At 38.1% G+C, this 15,587-nt stretch overlaps 2 long non-coding RNA genes across 2 annotated transcripts; both read right to left on the bottom strand.

Annotated features, from left to right (window-relative positions):
- Positions 1–11,265: 11,265 nt before the first annotated feature.
- On the bottom strand, positions 11,266–12,565 carry LOC121755543. The gene is made up of 3 exons (XR_006040764.1): positions 12,438–12,565; positions 11,651–11,788; positions 11,266–11,384 (listed from the first exon to the last, which is right to left on the bottom strand). It is a non-coding gene; the product is annotated as an uncharacterized LOC121755543 (long non-coding RNA).
- A 250-nt stretch (positions 12,566–12,815) lies between these two features.
- Positions 12,816–14,636, bottom strand: LOC121755905. Its single transcript, XR_006040878.1, has 2 exons — positions 13,215–14,636; positions 12,816–13,110 (listed from the first exon to the last, which is right to left on the bottom strand). It is a non-coding gene; the product is annotated as an uncharacterized LOC121755905 (long non-coding RNA).
- Positions 14,637–15,587: the final 951 nt, after the last annotated feature.

Genomic DNA, 15,587 nt, shown 5'->3' with positions numbered 1-15,587 from the left:
TCAACTCCATATTCCTGTGTGAAGCCCCTTGCTACAAGCCTAGCCTTGTATCTGATCTTCTCATTATCAGCAGATTCTAGTTTCCTTTTAAAAATCCACTTGCAGCTCACAACTCTTCTTCCCTCAACTCTGTCAACCAGCACCCATGTACAATTCTTTAGTAGAGAATCTATCTCCTCAATCATAGCTTTCAGCCATTCATTCATCTCTTTGCATTCCATAACAGGCCTTGTAGGTGGCTGGTTCTCCAAACTCCACCTCCTCAGCCACACACAATGCAAAGTAAAGCTTCTCTGAATCTGCATATCTGGCAGGAACTTTGATATTTTTCCTTCTGGCTCTATCTCGAGCCAGCTGATATTGGCTGAGGTCTTTAGTCTCTTCATTTGTTTTTCCCTATATGACCTCATCATCACTTCCATCAGCTCCACCTTCAGGCTCCACCTCAGAAGTGGCAGCATGCTCCCCAGATATAACAGACTTTTCAACATCTTGTCCTTTGTTGAGGGGCAACACAGACTCAGTAAAAACTACATCTCTGCTCAAAATGATCTTGTGATTCCCGGGTTCAATGCACCAAAGTCTATATCCCATTACACCAGATTGGTATCCCAGAAGCACGCATTTCAAGGCTCTAGCATCTAGCTTACTTTGCTTGAGATAAACATAGGCTTGGCAGCCAAAAATCTTGAGGCCTGAGTAATCTCCATATCTGCCATACCATTTGAAGTCAGGAGTATCACCATTAATTGCTGAAGAAGGACATTTGTTTATCAACTTAACAGCAGTGGCAACAGCCTCAACCCAGAACCTTTTCTCCATCCCAGAACTTAGTAGCATGCACCTAACCCTTTCCGAGATAGTTCAGTTGGCTCTCTCTGCCACCACATTTTGTTGGGGGTTCAAGGGGACCGCTCTATGCCTTTTAATCCCCCTCTCTTGGCAGAATCCATCAAATTCCTTGGACAGAAACTCAAGTCCATTGCCTGTTCTCAGACATTTCAATGTACTGCCCTTCTCTTTTTCAACCATAATGCACCATTCTTTGAACCTTGCAAAAGCCTCTGATTTTTCCTTCAAAATGTACAGCCATATCTTTCTTGAATAGTGATCTATTATGGTCATATAATAACTCCCTCCTCCAATTGAGTTCACAGGAGCAGGCCCCCATAAGTCACTATGAGCATATTCAAGAGGTGCTTGTGAATAGTGTTTACCTTTTGGATATGGGAGTTTCTTGGATTTGCCAAGAATGCACTCTTCACATGGCTCACTGGTTTTGCAGTCAACTCCATGGATCACCCAATTCTTGATCAGCTCTCTGATGCAACAATGTTCATCTGGCCTTCAGTGATTCTAACTGCAGCTCCACAGAGATAATAGAGACTCTCTTTCCTCTCCCCATACATAACCACAGTAGAGCCTTTCTTGATCTTCATCACTCCATCTGAAGACTCAAAAGTGCATCCCTTTCTCTCAAGCATTTCTAGTGATATCATATTCCTTTTTACTATTGGAATCAATCTAACACCACTCAATATCTTTTCAGAGCCATCATCTAATCTCATTCTCACACTTCCAATGCCCTCAACGTGACACACTTGATTATTTCCAAGCACCACTGTGCCAGTTGATTCCGTTAGCTCAGTGAAGAATTCAACACATGGGCATATGTGAAAGCTACATCCCGAATCAGGAATCCAAGAACTACCGTCCTCATACGCCATTACATTCAAGACCTCAGGAGAATCATCTTTTACTTCCACAAAATCAGAGGTGTTCTTCCCTTGTCCTGCTTCAGCAGCTTGCCTCTTTTTCCAAGCAAAACAGTGTTTCTTTAGGTGACCCGATTTCTTGCACCAATGACAAGACCGCGTCTCCTTCTGATCGCTTGTAGATGCCTTAGAGCTCTCACCACCTTTCTTGAAGTTCTTTTTCGCTTTGAACTTATTAATGTTCAAGCTTTCTGGGATGACTTCTGCCAACTTGTTTCCTTTCTTCTGTAATTCTTTGGCTCTAAGTGCAGTTTGAACTTCAAGTAAGGTGACAGTGTCTTCTCTTCCAAAAAGTATGTCATCCCTCAATTGATCATAGGACTTTGGTAAGGCATTCAACAGCAATATAGCCTTTTCTTCATCACCGATTGAAACATCGATGTTTTCCAAATCATCTACCGCTTTATCAAAGTTCTCCAACTGCTCAATTATGCTCTTCTCTTTCGAGAAACGATATGAGTATAGTCTCTGCTTCATAAAGAGTCGATTCGCGAGATATTTAGTCATGTACAAGTTCTTGAGCTTTTCAAGAATCCCAGCCGCGGTTGTCTCCTTTGCAACCTTTCGCAAAACTTTGTCGCCGAGGCATAACACAATCGTGCTATGCGCCTTCGCAAGGATCTCTGCACGCTTCAGCTTAGCCTTTTCATCAAGCACTTGGGCTTCATCTGCCTTGCTGGCCAACGTCAGAGCATCCGACAAACCTTGTTGGATCAACATCGCCTTCATCTTCATTCTCCATAGGCTGAAGTCGTTCTTACCAGTGAACTTTTCTGCTTCGAATCTTGAAGCCATCTCTTCTCCGCAAGAATCTTATTTCGATCGGTACTCTCATCGGAGTTCCCACGAACGGCGTCACTTGTTGGAAATATTAGAGAAACACAATCGAAAACAACACGTTTGAGATGAAAGGGAATTTATTGCTTTCTTGAGAAACCAAAAATCAAACTGTGATTGATTACAAACAATCTTGGATTCTCACTCACAAAGAAGATGAAAAACGGAATTGAAATAAGCTCAACAAACTAACTGCATTCAGCTAAAATCAACTACTTATACACTATTCAAATCCAACGGCTAGTTGAATCCTACGGCTGAGATTCAATCTCAGATAAGGCGCGCGATCCTACGGCTCCTAAAGCTTTGGAGCAGTAAGCTTGTTACACTCATTTCTTCATCACTTTTCATCACTTCTCAGCAACTAGTATGCACTATTTACACTTTCCTTCTCCATCTTTCTTCCTGTCGTTCCGGATCACCTTCTTCATAGCAACACCCTTCAGACTCGTCGATTGCTAGAGGTGGTTTCTCTGCCGGTGTATTTTTTCCTTCCACCGCAGCTGTGAATTTCTCCACTTCTCCGCCATGCACATGCACTTTTCTTGTTTGGAGATAGAACAACGCAGTGTCTAGTCCCTCCCAACGCTTGATGAATTCTCCTTCCGTCTCTTGAGGCTCATTCTTTGGTTCCTCATGAATGTTCTGTGACATCTCGTTCTCAAGAAGTACGAAGGTAGACTCTTTTCAGTTTGGGACTCTTCTTCTGCTGGTTCCACTCCAACATCTTCGATTTCTTCTTGTTCCCCCAGCGATGGGTTTGACTTGTCATCAGCACTAGATGTTTCCTTTTCCTAGGTTTCGCTTGCATCATCTGCTTCTTCCCTACTCTCATTCACCTTAGACCTTGCTTTATTCTCTTGTATTCCTTTGATCATCTCAGTGAGTAGAGCTACCGGCCTGATCATTTCACCCATGTCGGATTGTTGTTCATCACAAGTACGTTGCATTTCTATCACCAGCTTATCATATTTTCCCAAGCAATGCTGCACATTCTGCTGGGGTACAGTCAATCCCTCAATTTCCCCTGCTGCAGAGTTTGCATAACGATTCTCGTTCAAATGGGGTTCAGAACTCTGCTGGGATTGAGGTTGATACTGGTGTTGATCAGGACAAGTTTGGTCTTGGTGACAACAAGTATCTTGAGTTTTCCAACCCTCGTTCGACCATGTAAGGAAGTAGTGCCCTGCCTCGGAAGGGTAGGTATGATAAGGATGACTTGGAAATGAAGTGTAATTGCTGGAATAGTCAGGTTGGTATGTTGGTGGGTTGAATTCATGGCTTTGAAACTCAGGCTAGGGTTGGTAGTGTGGGTATCCCATCTGCTAAGAGGGTGTTTGAGTGGAGGCTTGACAGGGTTCTGTATGGTATGGGAAAGGTGTGTATTCGTCTGCCCAGCTCCATTCTCCACAGTGTGGGTGTTCCTGTTGGTACACCTCTGCCTGACCTTCGGGGTTCTAACTTTTTCTTGAACTCCAAACTCCCCATGTATCCGGTTCAAAGTGAACTTGATCAGCTTGGGAGCGGGGTTGATTTGGAATGACTGGACATTGTCTTGACTCGATCATTGACTGGAGGGCTTCCTCTAGCTTGTCGACTCGGCCCTTTAGTAGACTGTCCTTGTATTTTGTGGGAGTACTCTTCACCTTTTCTTGCAATGGGGTCACTGTTGTATCATTGTACTCTCTTTTCGCATTTAGAAGCTTTTCCAGGACAATCTTGGCTTTACTCAGCCTGAGTTTGTAGAAACTTCCTCCACTTGACGAGTTTACCAAGTCTTTGCTCTTTGCATCCATTTCATCATACAACCTTGAGTAGACCTCCACTTCCATCAGATTATGATTCGGGCATGCATCCAGAAGACCTCTGTATCTATGCCAGTATTTGCTCAGGCTTTCACCACACCCTTGGGTAGCCTCTCTGATTTCCCTTCGGCATGCATTCGCTTTTGCTGCTGGGAAGAATTGATTCAGGAACTCCACTTTGAAATCTGACCACGTCTTGATACTGTTGGGTTCTAATCCTCTAAACCAGGCATCTGCTTCGCTCTTCAGAGAGAGTGGAATAACCCTTAGCTTGAAATCCTCCTCACTTGACCCCTCTGGTCTCTTCTGCACTCTGCAAATTTTATTGAACTCACGGAGGAATTCAATCGGTTCTCTGCATCAGTTCCCAAGAAGGTAGGTAAGGTGACAAGCATGTCTGGGTTCACATACACCGCCTCCTGCCCTTGAGTGACAGCTATGGTAGATGTTGACTCATTCACCGAGTGGGCATAGAATGAACCTATCTCCAGATCTTCTACTTGATTGTAAACCATGGTGGTCTCCTCCTTGGCTTCCTCCTTGACTGGGGTTGCTATCGATTTAAGTGGAATCACCGAGGTGATGTCCTTGCTTTCTCCACAGTTGGCTTCCGAGTCGTTTGGTGGAGTCGGTAGTGGTTTTCCTTGGACAGTGTTTGGCTTCACTCCTTCCTCTATCCGCCTCCTCGACTCGGTGCCTTCGAACTGGGGTAAATAGAAAAAAAATAAAAAGTTTATTTACAAAATTCAAACTAGAATTTTTAAACAAAACCAGCGGTGCTTCGCCCATCTATGGGTTCCTTTGCTTCAGCAGTCCCCTTGGTTCACACCAGTAGGGTAAATGCTTAAGCGATATAGATCAGGACGTTGATTCTTCTCCATGTTGCTCTGAGCTGTCTCTCTCTACTACAATCAAAACAAGAAATTGAAAATATTAACAATATTCACGACCCAAGTGTCTTACAGCAAATGTAGGGTAAACGCCATCATCCCCGGCAACGGCGCCATTTGAAAAGTGCTTGCTTTGTGTCTTTTTTCTTCGGTGTGCATTTGTATCGTTGTGGACTGCTCAAGTCAAATAATCAAACTGATCTGGGCAGCTAATTGTATGCCCTTCTACCTGTGAGAACAAGTTAGTGGATCCAGTTGAAACTCAGACTGATCAACTTGATTTACTCTGACTCGAGAGAGAAGAAAGGAAGAACTCAAGATAAGTGTGCTTTCAAAACCTTATCCCACTAATACTATTAACTAGTATAGGGAAGTAAGGACCGATCCCACAGAGATGAGGCGTTTGAGATTTGCATGCTAGACACGAAAGGGGAATGGCTGCGGCCACGCTTCTAGGGGTGGTTAAGTTAACTACTAGACTGTGAAGATTAAAGCTATTAAACTGATCAACTCATAAAGCTTAATTAGTCTACTTGCTCAACTCAGCTGAACTTTCCATAAATGGACAAACATAATAAACGGGGCGCTGTCAGTCCCCTGCAAAATGTACGATAAAGTAAAAACTTTGTAACGACTTCATCTTCTTCGCAAATCAATCTGGAAAACAGAGTAGAAATGTAGATCTAAAAGATCAAAGAAGATTAAACTTCAAATCAGCTCATAAACTAAATCTACTTCTAAGATCTAAACTACAACTACGTAAAACATGAAACTAACCCATAATCATGCATGAACTGAAACAGAAACTTCTGGATCTAAGCATACTACGGATTCTCAAGCAAAAACATCATATCTGAACAAATCAAAGCAGAGCAGAGCAAAACATATCTAACCTAGAACATGCAAAATAAAAAGGAAACTGAAAGCAAATCATAAACATCATGCATAAAACAGAACACGGTGACCTGAAATGAAAACATAACTTCGAATCCACTAAGTCAAAAGCATCAAGCATCAATAACAACAAAAGTAAACTAAAAACAAACAAGGAAAATAGGAAATTGTTTCATCACCCCTTCTCGGAGTAGAATACATAACCGAAGGCTGAAATGTGCAGAAAACAACCACCAAAAGCGCCAACTAACTAAACTAAACTAGAAAGGAACCAAGTGTGTGTGTGTAAAAACAGGAGAACGAAGTGTTGGAGCTCCCAATTTCAACTCTGGAAGAGAGCCGAAAACTAATGAGTGGCACCGATTGAAACCCCCTCCTTCCTCCTTCTCTATTTCCATTTATAGGAAGGGGTGAGGTCTTGATCCTTAGGGCACTTGTCTTTTGAAAGGTCATCTTTACCCTTTGCCCTCAAGGATTTTTTCTTGTGCGATGAATTAGTCTTTCATTTGGTGCTCCGCTGCTTGTCATTTGCTTCACTTGATCCATTTGTTCAGCGATTTGGCTCCTTCTCCTGATCCATTGTCCGCCCAGTTGATCAACTTAGTTTCTGAAAATGGCGAACTTATACACACCCCTGGCTCAAAATTAAGTGTTAGTTTACATAATTTGATGCAGTTTTACTACGGAACACATGTACGAAACGAGCTTCATCAACGGTATTAAAGTTTCTGAGAAAGAAAAGAAGAAGTGCTTCCATAACTGCACAACCCTAAACACCAAGAGGTAATTCAAATCCATTTTGAGATCTAAATCATCAAGTTATTTCTATATCAGTGTCGAATTTTGAAAAAAACCTAACAAATATGAACCTAATCCAGAAAGAAGATTTCTACTTTCACATCAGTGTCGAATTTCTTTATGCAAAACATTGACTGAAAATGGCTCAGCAATGCATGCTTAAAACTTTTACTGAATAGATCCAAAATTGGACTGAAATCAAAGCTAAGCAACTATTTCAGTCATAATTTTATGCATAAACTATATCTATGCAATTGTTGAAAATAATGAATTTATAACTTTTTTCAACGGGAAGATCAAGGTTTAAAATCTCAACATAAAGGAAGATAAGACATTCAACTATGCAAAGAAATTCAGAAATAAGAAGATGAGTACTTGAACTTGAATGTGTTAAGTCCTTAGATGGCAAACTTTTGAGTATTGCTGATTTTCTCAGTTTCTTCATTGATAGCTATCTTTTATGTTGGTAACATAGAGATATTATAGATTAATATGACATGAAAGCTCAATGGAAAAGCTAAGATTTAGAAGGTATAGAACTACTTCTAAACCATGATGACCATAATCTGTGTAATGAAATCATGTATAGGACAAAGAAGAAGTTTAAGAGAACTATAGAAAAGTAAAAAATCGAAGACAAATGATAAGGGGAATGCAAGAAATATAGGACTTATTAGGTGTGTATACATATTTCTTTAATCACAGAATGCACAGATAGATTGCTGCTATTTTCTTTATAACACACACAGTTTTCTAAGAGATTTAAATGCATTCTTCCAAGTGCAAAAAATTCTAGTCACTTAGGTGCATAAAAGGATTGAATTCATATGCATTCAAGTTTGGAGCAGAAATTAACACTCATTGGCATAACATTTTCTGATCAACTTCTTTAACTATGTCAATCATATATTCAAAAAGTTTAGTATATCATAACAAAGAAAAAAAACTTCATGTCTTTATGTTCTTGCAGCAATACACATTATGTGCCATCAATGATCTTTCCTGAAAGTGTATACTAATCTACAATTTTCTGATTTCAGTAGCTCAAGTGGTGAACAACACCAAAGACGTGAGGTTTTGAATGAGGAGATGCAACCAAAGAAAGAAGTTAAAGGAGCATAAAAAGTTAGTTAGAAATAATTCAGAAATATATGTTATATGATTAGGAATAATAAATTCAACATTAAAAGTGTTAATGACTAAGTTTGCATAATATACTTGCTAATATGAATGCATAAAAAACTTTCACCATAATATTATGGTTATAATTCTAAGTCTAGGACTCATAAATTCAAACTGAACTGCTGACAAATTCAAAGAGTAAAAGATGTAATAAGAAGGAAATAACTTGAAAAGGGCAAAAACCTTCATAATAATGTGAAATGAACTGATAACAAAAAATTGTTCAAAATCTTCCCAACAACATAAGATCAAAATGCAAAACTTGAAAACCTCGGTATTGACTTCCTTCAAAAGCCATTAACACCTCCAACTTTCTCTTTCTTTTTGGGTTGAAAACCACAAACATCATCACACTCTTCAAACTCCAAGTCCAAGCATCTCTTTACACAGCCTTCAGCAACCCATTCAAGACCTTTCCCATTAGTAGCAGTTAGCAGATCAGGAGTGAGAAAAGCATTACGAGAAACCTATAAATACATTAAAATTAAGTTAACAAAGAGTTAAAAGAATTGCAAAATATGAAAATGCAAAAAGCCAAAAACTAAACTAAAATACTTCTTCAACATCAGCTCCAAAAGGAAATTCAAAACCTCCAACACACCAATCATTCACATTCTCATTCATAAGAGTAGACATATCAGGTGATTACTGAGAAACCTAAAATAAAAATGAAATATCATTTATTTGCACTAAGAAATGTAAAAATAAAATCTGAAATACATAATGTATATACCTCAGCAAGATCATTTCCAAAAAGAAGATCAGACAATTTCACATCCGATCAAACAACACCAAAGACGTGAGGTTTTGAATGAGGAGAAGCAACCAAAGAAAGAAGTTAAAGGAGCATAAAAAGTTAGTTAGAAATAATTCAGAAATATATGTTATATGATTAGGAATAATAAATTCAACATTAAAAGTGTTAATGACTAAGTCTGCATAATATACTTGCTAATATGAATGCATAAAAAACTTTCACCATCATATTATGGTTATAATTCTAAGTCTAGGACTCATAAATTCAAACTGAACTGCTGACAAAATCAAAGAGTAAAGGATGTAATAAGAAGGAAATAACTTGAAAAGGGCAAAAACCTTCATAATAATGTGAAATGAACTGAAAACAAAAAATTGTTCAAAATCTTCCCAACAACATAAGATCAAAATGCAAAACTTGAAAACCTCGGTATTGACTTCCTTCAAAAGCCATTAACACCTCCAACTTTCTCTTTCTTTTTGGGTTGAAAACCACAAACATCATCACACTCTTCAAACTCCAAGTCCAAGCATCTCTTTACACAGCCTTCAGCAACCCATTCAAGACCTTTCCCATTAGTAGCAGTTGGCAGATCAAGAGTGAGAAAAGCATTATGAGAAACCTATAAATACATTAAAATTAAGTTAGCAAAGAGTTAAAAGAATTGCAAAATATGAAAATGCAAAAAACCAAAAACTAAACTAAAATACTTCTTCAACATCAGCTCCAAAAGGAAATTCAAAACCTCCAACACACCAATCATTCACATTCTCATTCATAAGAGTAGACATATCAGGTGATTTCTGAGAAACCTAAAATAAAAATGAAATATCATTTATTTGCACTAAGAAATGTAAAAATAAAATCTGAAATACATAATGTATATACCTCAGCAAGATCATTTCCAAAAAGAAGATCAGACAATTTCACATCCGATCAAACAACACCAAAGACGTGAGGTTTTGAATGAGGAGAAGCAACCAAAGAAAGAAGTTAAAGGAGCATAAAAAGTTAGTTAGAAATAATTCAGAAATATATGTTATATGATTAGGAATAATAAATTCAACATTAAAAGTGTTAATGACTAAGTCTGCATAATATACTTGCTAATATGAATGCATAAAAAACTTTCACCATCATATTATGGTTATAATTCTAAGTCTAGGACTCATAAATTCAAACTGAACTGCTGACAAAATCAAAGAGTAAAGGATGTAATAAGAAGGAAATAACTTGAAAAGGGCAAAAACCTTCATAATAATGTGAAATGAACTGAAAACAAAAAATTGTTCAAAATCTTCCCAACAACATAAGATCAAAATGCAAAACTTGAAAACCTCGGTATTGACTTCCTTCAAAAGCCATTAACACCTCCAACTTTCTCTTTCTTTTTGGGTTGAAAACCACAAACATCATCACACTCTTCAAACTCCAAGTCCAAGCATCTCTTTACACAGCCTTCAGCAACCCATTCAAGACCTTTCCCATTAGTAGCAGTTGGCAGATCAGGAGTGAGAAAAGCATTATGAGAAACCTATAAATACATTAAAATTAAGTTAGCAAAGAGTTAAAAGAATTGCAAAATATGAAAATGCAAAAAACCAAAAACTAAACTAAAATACTTCTTCAACATCAGCTCCAAAAGGAAATTCAAAACCTCCAACACACCAATCATTCACATTCTCATTCATAAGAGTAGACATATCAGGTGATTTCTGAGAAACCTAAAATAAAAATGAAATATCATTTATTTGCACTAAGAAATGTAAAAATAAAATCTGAAATACATAATGTATATACCTCAGCAAGATCATTTCCAAAAAGAAGATCAGACAATTTCACATCTGATCAAACAACACCAAAGATGTGAGGTTTTGAATGAGGAGAAGCAACCAAAGAAAGAAGTTAAAGGAGCATAAAAAGTTAGTTAGAAATAATTCAGAAATATATGTTATATGATTAGGAATAATAAATTCAACATTAAAAGTGTTAATGACTAAGTCTGCATAATATACTTGCTAATATGAATGCATAAAAAACTTTCACCATCATATTATGGTTATAATTCTAAGTCTAGGACTCATAAATTCAAACTGAACTGCTGACAAAATCAAAGAGTAAAGGATGTAATAAGAAGGAAATAACTTGAAAAGGGCAAAAACCTTCATAATAATGTGAAATGAACTGAAAACAAAAAATTGTTCAAAATCTTCCCAACAACATAAGATCAAAATGCAAAACTTGAAAACCTCGGTATTGACTTCCTTCAAAAGCCATTAACACCTCCAACTTTCTCTTTCTTTTTGGGTTGAAAACCACAAACATCATCACACTCTTCAAACTCCAAGTCCAAGCATCTCTTTACACAGCCTTCAGCAACCCATTCAAGACCTTTCCCATTAGTAGCAGTTGGCAGATCAGGAGTGAGAAAAGCATTATGAGAAACCTATAAATACATTAAAATTAAGTTAGCAAAGAGTTAAAAGAATTGCAAAATATGAAAATGCAAAAAACCAAAAACTAAACTAAAATACTTCTTCAACATCAGCTCCAAAAGGAAATTCAAAACCTCCAACACACCAATCATTCACATTCTCATTCATAAGAGTAGACATATCAGGTGATTTCTGAGAAACCTAAAATAAAAATGAAATATCATTTATTTGCACTAAGAAATGTAAAAATAAAATCTGAAATACATAATGTATATACCTCAGCAAGATCATTTCCAAAAAGAAGATCAGACAATTTCACATCCGATTCAAAAATCTGTTCACCCAATCCTTAGGAATATACTTGTCAGCCACTTCAGGAATAGTGCACACCTTGTTGACAGTGAATGGGTAGCTCCTATAATATTCAATATGATTTTTCAACTGAAGTTTGAACAAAACATTCTGACCAACAACAATTTCTTCAATATGATGTGGAATGGAATTAGTAGGAAAAGCATGCAACAACAGAATCCACATTAGTACTACAAAGTTTGCAAAACTATGCATCCACAGAATTTAAAAACACAAACCTGACCACCATCTCCAAGTCAGCCACATTTCTTCCTAATAACTAAATGTATTCCCTATCCCACAACAACAAAGAAGCATTGCGAGTGTGATAAACAAAATTCACAACAAATCTGAATCTACAAAGACAACAACATTGATATTACTTATTTAAGCAAACAACTGAACATAATACATCTATATGTATAAAAATAAATCCAAATATGAGTGTCAAACTTTTTAACTGCATAAGAATGAGACTTGTGACATCAAGTATAGTTATACTTATTGTCCACTTGTCTAACTTTCTTCATGTATGTCTTGCAAGCCAAATAAAACCATTCACCATAATAGCACTCAACTGGCTCAATCTTTCCAAAAACCTAACATGACCCCTACTGAAAATCATATCTAGAAAGAAACTATTGAAATTTTACAAATAAACTTCAAGAAGAGAAATCAATATTGAGGTTAAAAGTCTAAAAATTATTCAATACCTTTAAGCAAGACAAATCCTCAAGGGATTTCAAATGGAGATCATCATATTCCCCTCCAATCCTATGTCCTTCTTGATTAACAGGAGCAAGATTAAAAAATTTGACATGACCTTTTATCCTAAACCAAGTAAAATCATATTTGATAAGTAATAAATCAAATCCTTAAACATGAAGAATATAAAAACAATTTTATTCTAAAAATCTAGTCCTTAAAGATAACTACCTCCTTTTAAACTATTTAACTTCATCAACATCAACATTTATGACAACTTTGGAGGCTTGAAAATGAGTAGAAATTCTTATTTCACCTAATAAATAAACAAAATGTGTAATAGTCGCGATCTAATTTCTCGAGAATTTTGAAATAAATACTAGAAATTTAAAGAAGAAAGATGAAAGGGTATTCATTTATATGCTTGAGTAAACAAAACATGGTATTTAGAATTTCCAAGCTAAGTATAAATTTACAAAATGCTTGATGATGGAAATAAAGAAAAAAGAGAGAAATTAAATCGAGCTACTCTATTACAACCGAAAGTTTCTAGAGGGCTTCATCGGTCTCCTTCACAAGACGTCTCGGCCCAGATTCGAAGAGGCCCGGTGGGCTGGGGCATTGAGTAGTGAACCATGTGTAGCCAGCCACTCACTCCTTCAATCCGTCAAAACAGATCAACTGCAAACAACACCAACCAAAGCAATTTAAGTGCCTTTTTCTATCTAACAAAGTGAGTGAAGACAGGAGACAATACTACTTTGTGAATGGAAACCAAAGATTACCCAAGCAAGAAGGAGGGGCTGCTCTTCCTGCACCTTGTCCTCGGAACTGCAGGCTGCCATGAGGCGGTCTAGCCTGCATTACATGCACCCCGCAGGCCACACCCAACTGCTACGAGCCAAGGAAAGACTGCAACCACAGCAGCTCTGCAGAACTCCAGCTGTAGGGCTCAGTAGACAGCCTCTTGAAGGGCCTAACCACCTGCAAAACGCACCAGAAACCAAGGCTAAAGGCTGCAGAGGACCGAGAATGCAGGGCTACTGCAGTAAGGTGGCAAAGGAGAACGGAATTGCATTTATTTCACGAGTACATATCCTGCAAAGGGGCAGGAGAACAGCCAATACTCAGTCAAAACAAAAACCCCTTTTTCCTGCACTAACAGACAGCCTTGCAGCTTTCGGTTACATACACCCTATATATATGCTACATTCCCCTCGGTTTCACTCCCTCTCACCATAACATATTCGGCCAACAAGTAATCAAATTGGGGAGTGAGGGAGGTCGAAGCTAGGAGTAAGGAAGCAGCAAAGACCGTGCAGGAGAAGGTAACCTCCATCAAGCTCAATTTTAAAGTGCCGTATCATCATCTCAAGCATGTTACTTCAACTAGCATGCTCAATATCAAGTAAATCAATAGGAAGGAAATAAACAAAGGCACCAAGCATGAAACAATTGTAGAGCTTTTTTTTTTTACATGATGAAAACTGAGGAATAAAAACGTCACAGCTCTCCACTCAAACCGGCAACTTAGGAATACTCCACTCTCAAAACATAGAAGCTCATCACGTATACATGTAGGTTCATTCCCAATAGTGCCAACGAGTAATTCGATCGATAGAATAGGGACTGATAACCCTAAGCCTAGAATCAAAATTCGAACTAAGCTGCCATAAACTCAACATCTCAATGCAAATCGAAACTTGCAAACAACAAAGGGATTAAGATGGACTAGAGGGGACTTAGCTTCGTGATAGAGCCGTCCGGAACGGGAGGCGGCGACGAGCAGCTGCCCTGCCCCAGGGACGGACCTAGCGCAGGCCAAGCCGCCGCTCCAGCGGGGGCTTGGCCGGCGCTGGACCAGTACCCAGTCATCGCTGCCCCAGAAATATTAGTGTGTGTCTGTGTCTCACTGTATGTGACTGTGTATATGGACGAGGAAGAAGAAAAAGAAAAGAGGAGAGGCGAATGGAAACGTGTAGAACTTGCAAAAGTTAAACTACTTGGCAAAGGAGATCTATAGGCTACTCCATCCTATAACTAGGAGTCAAACAATTTTTTCTAACTAGAGTAGGAGTACTATTTTTTTTATAAATCCATTTACATTGCTGCTTATTGTTTACTTCAAAAATTCAACTAACAACAAATATACAAATATTTATTATAGTATCATGATTATAATTTATAATTTATTAGTATAAAATTTTATTGGCGATTTAACATAATTTTAGTAGATAAATAAAAGTAATAATGCTAAAAAATGCATTCTAAAAATTTATTTTTGTTTACCATCCAAATTAAATTTAAATATAATTTCCAATTTCCAATTTTCAGTTAAATATATGTGTTAATTTTTCAATTATTACATTACGAATTATTTAGGTACAGCCTAATTAAGACTTGATTTTATCTGTGCGATTTAGAATTGCATATTAAGAATTTCATTAGTGATTTACTATGAAATAGAATTTGCTTTCTTTATCTTGGAATTAGATAGCTATAAATTTGACCAAACTTTTGTGACTTTTTTTTTTGCTATTTGTTCTATTATTTATATGAATTTGAGAATGGAAATTTATTGAATTTTTGTTATCATATGATGTTACGCAAAAACTTTATATATAAAATTAAATATGTAAATTACTATTTATTATTTTAATTTCAGCACCGGCTATTTTGAATTTCTGGTTCCGTCTTTGCCCTGCCCCGATCGCCACACGACGCCGAGCAGCTTGGAGCAACGTCGCGGTGGATCCCGAGAGAGGGAGCTGGAGACAGCAACGGCGGTGGCTGGAGGAGGCTGACCCGGCGTCGGCTACGCCGATTGCTCCGTGACAGCCGCGTCACTGCTTCTAGGCGAGCGGCTGTTCAGAAGCAGCGACGGAGGAGCGACGCCTTCTCCCCATCGGAATCCACCGAGTGAGGAAATCCGGCGGAGGGAGAGACGCCGGTGAACGGGAATAGCTAGTGGAGAGGAGCTATCGACGACGGATCACGCCGGAGAGGAAAGGCGGCGCCTCCGATCCGACAGAGAAAGCCGAGATACCGCCGGTCCCGGTAGGTCTCCGGCAAATCTGCGTCGCCAGAAGAAGTGGAAGAGGATGGAGTGGACGCCGATGTTTCTCTACGTTGACTAGGGCTCATTTCTTTTTGGAATG

This window comes from Salvia splendens, chromosome 11, assembly GCF_004379255.2.
Source record: "Salvia splendens isolate huo1 chromosome 11, SspV2, whole genome shotgun sequence".
Taxonomy (NCBI): domain Eukaryota; kingdom Viridiplantae; phylum Streptophyta; class Magnoliopsida; order Lamiales; family Lamiaceae; genus Salvia; species Salvia splendens.
Note: the sequence above shows the minus strand (reverse complement) of the source record. Positions and strands in the feature narration are given on the sequence as shown.